The sequence below is a fragment of the Lampetra planeri genome, chromosome 35 (assembly GCF_965212315.1).
Source record: "Lampetra planeri chromosome 35, kcLamPlan1.2.h2, whole genome shotgun sequence".
NCBI lineage: Eukaryota > Metazoa > Chordata > Hyperoartia > Petromyzontiformes > Petromyzontidae > Lampetra > Lampetra planeri.
The window spans coordinates 178,822-188,191 of NC_136141.1; the positions used below are offsets into that span (position 1 = coordinate 178,822).

Consider the following 9,370-nt stretch of genomic DNA (forward strand, 5'->3'; position numbering starts at 1 on the left):
CTCGAGTGCCGTGGCTTTCCATATACCACGTGTCTGTCACAGTTGAAACTGCTGTTAAGCAAGGCCCCATGACCGGCACGTCAGCTCTAAGCCAGGGAGACAATCGGTGGGGTCGGAGTTTGAAAGTATTTATGAATATTTTGGGTGGACCATTCCTCGCGACCACTTTGATACCACCGAGTTTGAGTGTGCCACTTGCAATTCATTTAGACCTCTACTAACGGCCCTCATCATCGCTTGAAGTCACGCAAGCCGTTTTGGACCCATGCGCTAAATCTTCAACGATTCAAATTCAACCCCGATGAAGCTTGGAGAGCTGAATGGAGTTCAAAAGAACTCTCAAACACCACCTTGGGAAATACCCAAGGCAGAAGATCCCTGGATTTGATCTTCCACGAAGCTCATAGTCCACCCTAAACCGCATCCGCGGATACCTGATGCACAAATTGAACATTAAAAACTCTCCAGTGTGCGCCTGGTCATCCAGGACAGAAGATACAACGTATAACAACACAATGCCCAATCTACAGATACGAATGAGTCATCACAGCAATACACTCCGCTGCTCCTGACGTCGTTGCTGGTTTGACCACCTGAACGTGAAATTGTAGTTGCTCTGCATCTACATCAGCCATACGAAAGAAGAAGACTTGGAATACAAGGGCTGGTCAAGATATGTTTTGTAGGCAGTGGTATTTGTAAATGTCGTATGCATGCCCAAGTTGTAATGATGGTAGTAGCCAATTGATGGCCCGAAAAACGTAAAATTTTGGCGGCCCCCTTTCAACGTTTAAAATGCAAAGTGAATGGACAGAAGAGACATGGACAAAAGATAGATATGTAGTGATCGAAAATTAATGTGGACAACAATAAATAGGGAGTAACGTGAGAGGAGATACAGACATTAAAGATATTAGCGGTTTTGATGTTTACATTCATTGGCTCATGTTTATTTGAATTTTTATTTGACCCGGTATTTTGTTTTCTTCATAAATCTGGGCCCCCCTGAGCTCCTGGGGGATCTAAGCTGTGGCTTGGTTTACTTCGGCCTCGCACTGCCACTGATGGAGGCTTACTTATATTGCTTTGCATTTAAATGTAGTGTAGTCACTTCTATCGTGGCAAAGCTTATGCTTTTTATATGTAAATGAGGCTTACAACGAAGCCATTACAATCTTAAATTTCGATTTAAAGCTTTCGTGACTGCAGGGATTCATCTTATTGGTTCTTTCGGTAAAGTCACGTAGAAGGGAAGTAATAAAATAATAAAATTAAAAAATAAGAATTCAGACGCTGTCGCCTCGACAGACCTGGTTTTCACCTGAGGACGGCTGCTTGTGTTGTGGCCGAAACGTCGTGAGAATTATTTTATTATGTTTTAAATTTTTTATTATTATTTTATTACTTCCCTTCTACGTGACTTTACCGAAAGAACCAAGAAGACATTACAATCTTGATTTGAAGCTTTCGTGACTGCAGGAATCCATACTATCAATCAGAGAAACAGCACAACCCCCGATAGCCTAAAATCGGTACTAGCTAGAGGACTGAATTTTGCTGTCACCCCCAAACACATCCCAGTGGATGATATAATTGCCCAGGTAGATGTAGCCCTCAAAGGCTTGGGACACATCCCGACAGACGTGGCAAGATCTGAAATTGCCACCATCCTTAAAAATGCTAAGAAACCCATTAGTAACATCAGCAAAGACGAGTGCTCTGAACTCGCCAAATTGAAAAAGAGAGAGGACATAGTCATCCTCTCAACCGACAAGGGCAATGCTACTGTCATCATGGATAAAACCACATAAAACAACAACAACAACAAAATCCAGGGCTTTATTAATGATGGCAGCTACACCAAAATCAACAAAGAGCCTACTAACAGCCTGGCTACAAAAACAACTAATCGAACCATGCAAACGGCTCTCCCTAAAACCTTCTGCTACTAGACCACCCAGATTCTATGGTCTTCCAAAAATCCATAAAGAAGGCACTCCACTTCGGCCCATCGTTTCCACTATCAACTCACCTCCCTACAAACTGGCCCGTTTTCTGTCTGAGACCTCGCTTCCATTCACGGGCAAGACGACCTCGGCAGTACGCAACTCAGCTCACTTGGTCTCTCTAATCAAGGGCATTTCACTGTCCCCAGATGATTTGCTTGTCAGCTTTGATGTAGTTTCTCTGTTCACCAAGGTTCCTGGACCTGACACCTAAGCAATAATTAAAGATTTCGTCTAACATGGACTGAATTCTGATGTACCTGCTCTGGTTATGCATTGTCTTACCAACACTTACTTCACCTGGAATGGTACTTTCTACAAACAAAATGAAGGTACCCCCCCATGGGTTCCCCCTTATTTGCCTGATGACGACCGCTTGTGTTGCGATCGAAACGTCGTGATTTGTTTTATTTTATTTCTAACTACGTGACTTTACCGAAAGAACCAACGAGTCTGGAAGCCATTACACATTGCTAGAGCAAATCTATTCATGGTGATTTGTTACCCGATCCGAGGGTCAGGTGACTGTCATGTGTAGTAACTCCAGGTCCAGGTTGGCAGTGGAATCCACCTCGCGTTTTCCAGCCCAAAAAATAACCACGCATCCTCCCCGGAGAACGTGCTTGGCGAGAGTCTGGCTCATTCAACGAGTATCCACGTTTCTCTTCTACTCTAATCAGCTGCTCGTGTGGCCTGAACTAGGGGTACCACATGGCAGGTAATCTGCACTGATTAAAAACGCTTCTCCGTAGGAACATTGGTATGTTTATTTGGTATGGCTTCTCGTACAGACCAGAAAATTAATTCATAATAATGTAAAGGTTATATTTGTTTATAACAGGGAAGTTCAACCTGCCTTATTAATGGTGCACATCACAAGATCAATGCAATGGACAGTTAATATTGCAAAATGAAATGTTACAATATGCTCGTCAACAAAAGTAAATAAAATATTGTTAGGTCACACATTTTCGTGATGATTAATTTGTATATTTTACTTTAGCACCTGAAAACAGGTTAACATAGTTAATGTATATTATGGCATACAAACTGCCCAAATTCAGGTTACATATGTGTTATGATTAATCAATAATAATATTAATTACGGGTTAAGAAAACTCCACTGCAAGATTCTGTGCCTGCCATGGGGGTTTGACCATACTTCACCTTGCTGGTCAATGCAAGTTGGTGAAAATGGGAGGGGGGGAAAGACCAATTCAGATATCGCTTGCCACTGATGTTGGGTACGATGCGGAATTGAACTCAGGTCGCTGGGATCGTTTCTCAGTGCGCTAACCACTGTGCCACCATTCCAATACTATAACAGGGAAAACTGAACAATGCTGTATTTGACTTATCATTACCTCAATGGTACTCGTTTACAAACAAATACATCTCAAATACAGTACAGAACCACAAATCTAAAAATAATTAATGAATGAGTTTGCAATTTATTGTCTTTGCGCACAAAATACATGTTTGTGGAGTACTTGTGTGCACCCACGATGTAATACAATTCGTACGTGTGCGACAAGCGTGGAATGCACACCGCACGACTGTACAGCTGGCATCACATTGCCATGGGTAAGGAGCGGGCCGCACACAGACAGAGACGCTATCGTACCACCACCGCTTCACACGGAATGCCCGGACACATTTGACACATCCTACATTGGCACGGAAAAAAACACTAATTACCAAGGCAACCTCTTAACTGCTGCGATGACCTTTTAAATGCTAAAGCACTATTATTACAAATTGTGATTTCATGCTAATTTGCCGATTTTAAAATTGCTCTGTGGTGTGAATGGAAAGCGCTGTAATTCCGAGTAATAAGATACCCAAAACAGGTATTACCTTTTTTGAGAACCCTCCTGAAAAAAGTTATTATTTCTAGGGCCATTAATAATTTAATAATGTACATCAATAACTTAATTTCCTTGTGAGCATGGACCTACTATGAACATTGCAAGGACACATTTAGATTTTTTGTTATTGTAAACAATGGATTGTGATTTTAAGCCAATGAAAAGACAATTCCATAAAAAAACTATAGGCATAGTTTTTCCACATATGCCTGCAATGATAGGGAGTGGCGGTGCAGTCGCTATGAACGCATGGACCTGAGTCTGATTCCTAGATGCAGCTAAAATCAGTGGAAAGTAATATCAAAATAGTCCTGGGATACCATCAATGGATGTCATGGGGAGTGCCTCATCCATTCGTGGAACTTGGAGAACTGAGAATTTGTTTTTCTTCTGCGATGCCATTTCAGGGTATAAAGGGAAAGGTGATAATGGAAATATGTACCAGAGTTCAACGGCTGCAAATGTGACTTGTTAAGTAGCCTCGAACCCCCAGTCCACCCTCCCACTCTCTCTTCCCTGCACTCCAACCAAAATATCAAAACAGATTATTACTGGGTGAGTGCCTCAGGCTAATTCTTATTTTGCTGTCTGTGGACGAGAGCTACTACACAATGCATAGCATCTGCGCTTTCTTGATACGAATACGACCAATAAGATCGATAATATTCAAATTTCACCTCATTCGGGTGAAATATATGATACAGATATTGATAATATCATGAATTTCAAAAATGTTAATATAAAAAAATTACCATGAATATTCATATTTTGTATTCATGTTTATGAATTTAAGTACAACATATCCCACTTTTAAATTTTACCTCATTTGAGGCCAAACACTTTATATTTCAACATAGCAACTTAAATATTAATTTTTTGGAAACATGACTGATCATTAACAAAATAGCCATCTTTGAAATGTTTTCTCATTCCGGTCAATTAATGGGGTCCACTTGGGTCGTTTTGTAAATCTCAATGTTAACCACGTCCCCAATCACCTGACATTATTGCATTTTGCTGCCGTCGAGCCCAGTAGATGAGGCCAGTAGATGAGGCCAGGTGATGTCTGCCCCTTCCATGGCAACGTGCAGCAGACGTTGTGATTGCTCGCAGGTTGTTTAAGTGCTCTCCGATGATTACGCTTTACATTCAGACGTGCTCTTCCTTAAATGAGAGATATATATTTAGTGTGTAAACTAGGAGATTGCATACTTGCCAACCCTGTTGATGTTGGCAGTCTGCTGTAATATTTTAAACTCTTTACTGTCTCCCGAATTGCAAAGCAATTTGAATATGTTTTCCCCCCCCAAATTTTTTACAAAGTGGAATGTATCAATAGGGTGAAAAACATCGGCAGCTGACCGCCTTAATACGTGATAGCATACATGAGGTATGGTCCCTCAGTGCATAATCTGTCCATCTTTCATGGCAATGAGCCCATGTCACCTTTTAACCAGGGCGACCAGCGATGGCTGTAACCGTATCCCCTCCCAGGATGAGATGGAGAGCCGCGCTATCACTGTACGGTCAGCGCAGCAGTTGCACTCAAGTAGCACAATACGACCGTATAAACAGCAGTGCCGGCAATTGTAGAGTGATATATTATATATACTGCCACAAATGAACCACAATATCTTGCTGATTTCATCAAGGAGCATAAACCATCACGCGAACTCCCGTCATCCTCACAACGGCTTTGGCTGGCGCGTTCAGATGCGCTTCTGCAGCCGTCTGGAACGCTCTTCCTTCCCATATTAGGAAGTCACTGGAGCTATGCACTTTTAAATTTAGATTGAAACCCCATTTCTTTAGAACTGCTTTTTGTGCTTGGTTTGTTGTCCTGACACACCTCCGATCAGCACGCTTGGCTACATGCGGCGTTGAAATAAGTTATACATACATAGAAAAACAAAACAGCAGCAGTTATGAATGCTCTCTGGTGGGAATATGAAAGGCGATTGATAGGTTTTGGTAATTGTTAAGTAAAAATATGCGTACACATTGATTATCTTTTTTATAAGTAACCTTTATAATATTGTTTCACTTTGTCTACCCTAGTAGTTTTAGTTACAGTAATTTAAAACGTTTTGGGTTCTTAGTTGGCATGGATTATATATATATATCTCATAGGTCAACTGCAGTTCTGTCACATGGTGTTCACATTAGCGTGGACTGATTGATAAAATGTCAAGCATAAATTATATATTGGAGGCTACAGTACTTATCGCAATAGTTTAAGCCCTACCCGATCACACTGAGTGGAAGAACCCGTAACCTTGCAAGTTGAAGTGTTACTGCTTTATTGAATAGAACGTGGGGGGGGATGGCTCTGCCCTAGTGCTGTTGTGATTATATTCACCGCATCAACATAACCGCGTAGAATAACCACTTAATACAGCGAGCAGGGAGAGACAGAGAAAATTAACCGAGGTCCAATTATCCCTATTTTCTTTTAATTTTCCCCCGGGAGAGAGATGTTTTTTTGCTCACTGGGAAATGTAAGAATTTCCATCCCCATTTACACAATCAGAGCAGTACCTTGACTGTCCCATTGGTTATAATAAGAACGGTGCACAAGGTGGTGGTGTGGTCATCACCACGCCTGGCTGTCAATCTCCCCATGTCTGATGCTTACCTATTGCACCAGGTACTCATTCTGGTGAGTCACCGCACACACACATTCCCACATGCTCACGAGCACACCGATTCTGTATGAAGCATGTGTAACCTCTATCATTGTGCTACACACATACATACGTAGAAGAGAAGTGAGTTAGTGTATGTTGAATGCACAAACCCTCACGTTAACAGCCATACATTGCACGCATGACACACTAGATGACACGTTGCATATAGACATATGTTAAATATCAATAATTTGATGCTGCGTTTGGCAATGGTGCACAAAGGGGCCGTCCATAAATGACGTCACGCGATTTTGGACGATTTTTGACCCCCCCCCCTTCGTCACACGACGTCACGAAAAGTCAGACCCCCCCCCCCCTCAAATATGACGTCACAAAGCTCTGCCCCCCCTAAAAATAAAACATGCTTCAAATCTCTTTAAACTATTGTCATTGTAGTGCGTATTTAGTGTGGCACTGCACTCTGATGTTGTATAATAAAACATTTATTAAAAAGTATATTTAATTAAGAAGAACGTGTTGTCTATATTTATTTAAAGTTGCGCATTTTGATGTGACGTCACATTTGTCAAACCCCCCCCCCCCTCGTCACACATGTCTGACCCCCCCCCCCCCCAGGTGCGTGACGTCATTTATGGACGGCCCCAAATAACAACATCAACACATTTGTCAATGACACTGCTCTAAATGAATTACTGTACTGGAATAGGCGACGTGTATGACAATGGCCCTTCATAGCACAACAACGTGCTATGAAGGACCATTGCAGTGTTATTGGTGAATTTGACTTGTTGACATTAAATACATACAGCATATACAATGTGAGCAAATCTAAACACGTGTGTGCGTGTGTGTGTCTACACTCACAGTATCGCACTCTGTGTGTGCGCGCTGGTTCACTCGCTGCACTGAACCGAACTACCCCGAGTTCGATTCCCGTTCACAGCAAACATCAGCGGCGAATGCATCTGAACGGGTCCTGGCTGGTTTCCCATTTCCATCGCGTTTCAAAACCCCGTACTTACTGAGCAGCCATGGTGCAGTATGGTCAAACAAACCCCCACGACTAATGCGGATATCGGAGACCTTCACGCACCATTGGATGGGCAAAGGGCTCACAACCCACTAACATGGAACTTTGGTCCAACATTGATCCAACGGTTCCCACAACATGTCTCAACGTATGGCCAACGTTGGGCTAACGTATGTCCAAATTTTGTCCAACCATGGCCCAACATTGGTCCAACGTTTCCAACCACTTACCAACGTTGCCCTCACGTTGGTATGTTTACTGGGACAGGCTGTCCTTCACTGTTATCGTAGAAATAGAGAACAATTTACTTATTACGAGAGTTGTCTTTACATTGCAATATTAGTACACGCATGCGTAGTGGCATGTATAGGGATTACGTAGGATTACACACTTAAACATGGAGATGCCCATCTATATATACACACAGCGTATTCATTGAATAATAATAATAGCTCCTTAGGATAACACAATCATGAAAGTCACACATGCGCCCTCCGCACGCATGCCGCATGCGCGCGCGCTGTAAATCAGAATCCAGATTATTTGAACGATGTCACCCTACATTGGACACACTGCACATGGCTTACTTGCACACTCAGACACACACACACAGACAGACACACACACTCAGACACACACACACACACAGACAGACACACACACTCAGACACACACACACAGACACACAGACAGACACACACTCAGACACACACACAGACAGACACACACACACATACAGACACACACACACAGACAGACACACACTCAGACACACACACACAGACAGACACACATACAGACACACACACATACACAGACACACACAGACACTCGGATGCAACGCAGCCCTGACCACTGCGTTGTCCGCAGTCCGTGCAGTCGGCACGCGGGACCCATGACTCCGTCTGTGATGCGCAATGCCGCGTGCATGTACACACACGTGTACACACACGTGTACACACACGTGTACACACACGTGTACACACACGTGTACACACACGTGTACACACACGTGTACACACACGTGTACACACACGTGTACACACACGTGTACACACACGTGTACACACACGTGTACACACACGTGTACACACACGTGTACACACACACAGGCAAAGGTCCCCCGTGTAGCCTTCAACAGCACACGGCTGGGGGCCGGGGGGACGAGTGCTGTTCGCGAGCACCCATCACAGCGCGCACGCGACACGTGACGCACGACACGGACAGCAGGACGCCGTTCTGGTGGCCACCACGCATTCATCTCCTCTTACCGCCAGTGCCGAGCCCCTCTGCGTTAATCCTCGCCGCGCACGAGCCGTGCTGGAGAGAAGGTGGCGGTGGTCGACTGGCCGTGGTGGTGGTGGTCGTGGTGCTGATTGTTGACGCGCGCTCCGTGCGGGATGGAGCCGCCGGCTCCGACTGCTGCGTTCGTCTCCGCCCCCCGCCCCGCCCCTCGCCCCCGCCCCGCCCCTCGCCCCCGCCCCGCCCTTCGCCCCCGCCCCGCCCCCTGCTGTGTCTGTGGCCAATGGGAGGAGCCCCTCAGCCGCCGTCTCCTGCCTGCAAATCACGCGTGGCGCGGCGGCGTGCGCGGCGCATCAAAGCCGCGGGGTTTTTATGAATCGCATCCCCCCGCCTAATAACATGGAGAAACATATCAACGCTTCACCCACAACTCCATGCTGCAAAATACGGTGCTCCGTAGCAGACATGCACGTGCGTGTAGTCTTTGTTGTGCGATTGGCGCCGCTGTGGCGAGATGTTGACAACCTCGCCGTGTGTACAGGAGGTCGTCGTGGGTTCGATGCCGACCCTGATACC

General features: G+C 44.6%; 1 protein-coding gene across 1 annotated transcript in view; it reads right to left on the reverse strand.

Annotated features, from left to right (window-relative positions):
- The window catches only part of LOC144730226 (stannin-like), a 50,638-nt gene extending 41,724 nt beyond the window's left edge, over window positions 1–8,914 (reverse strand). Inside the window, exon 1 of the mRNA XM_078610849.1 lies at window positions 8,824–8,914. The gene's annotated coding sequence lies outside the window, so the exon portion shown is untranslated. The remainder of the gene's footprint in view (window positions 1–8,823) is intronic.
- Between the last annotated feature and the right edge of the window lie 456 nt (window positions 8,915–9,370).